The sequence below is a fragment of the Antechinus flavipes genome, chromosome 2 (genome assembly GCF_016432865.1).
Source record: "Antechinus flavipes isolate AdamAnt ecotype Samford, QLD, Australia chromosome 2, AdamAnt_v2, whole genome shotgun sequence".
In the NCBI taxonomy this organism is placed as follows: Eukaryota; Metazoa; Chordata; class Mammalia; order Dasyuromorphia; family Dasyuridae; genus Antechinus; species Antechinus flavipes.
In genome coordinates, this window is record NC_067399.1 from 154,359,031 (window position 1) to 154,360,022 (window position 992).

Below are 992 nucleotides of genomic sequence, written 5' to 3' on the forward strand. Positions count from 1 at the left end.
CAAAACAGTGTTTTATTGTAGTTTAATATAAAGTCCTGCTCCCAGAAGTTTATAACTCAGTACAAAAGATAAGAATAATAAACCAATTGACTATTAATACAAAATAAGAATGACTCACATTTATATAGCTTTAAAGTTTACAAATAACCCCCCCCCACACACACACACACACCAACACCAACACCATCATCAGCACCACCATCACCATCTTGTGAAATAAGAACATAGTGATTGCAATCTTTGTTTTGATAAGTGAGTCTTTGTACTGATTTGCTATTCCCTCATGGAGTTGACACTAGGTTCCCAAAGTCTGTGTCATTAGAGAATAAGCTCTGGTTGAGTCAGAAAAGATTCTAATATAAACACAATGATGGCCAACCTAGCTAAATTCTGAGGGATTCATTTTCAGTGTCTGTAGCGACTCTCATTTATTAACATTTATGAGTTTAAGATCAGTTATGCTTGGTCAATTGAAATCACTTATTGGCAAAGCTACAGAATTTTAGTGAAAAAAATTATGTGATTTGTCCACAATCACCAGCTCTAAGTGTCAGGAGTCTCAGATTTATGACTTTTGCCTGTTGGTAGTTCCACGCCCCCCCCCCCAAAATAAAATCACTATAACACTTTTAAGTAGAAAAAGACCATCTCTAACTAAATGAACTACTTAGGCTTCATTGAGGAGATAATATTTGGTCTGAATCTTAAAGGGGAAGTAGATAATAAATAACAAAAATTGAGGGAGAACATTTCAACCATACATTCCAGCAAATACATAGCAAGTGTACACTATGTGTCAGGAATTGTGCTAAAACTAGAGATGCAAAAACAAAAAAGAAACAGTTTTTTTTTTCCTCTCTCTCTCTCTCAAGAAGCTTTCAGTACAATAGAAAGGCACTAACTCCAGGAAGAATAGCAAGGACAAAAAGGTGTGGAGGTAGGAAAGGGGTCTGCTGAGTTCATGGTCCTTTCTTCCATCACAGAAACCCAGC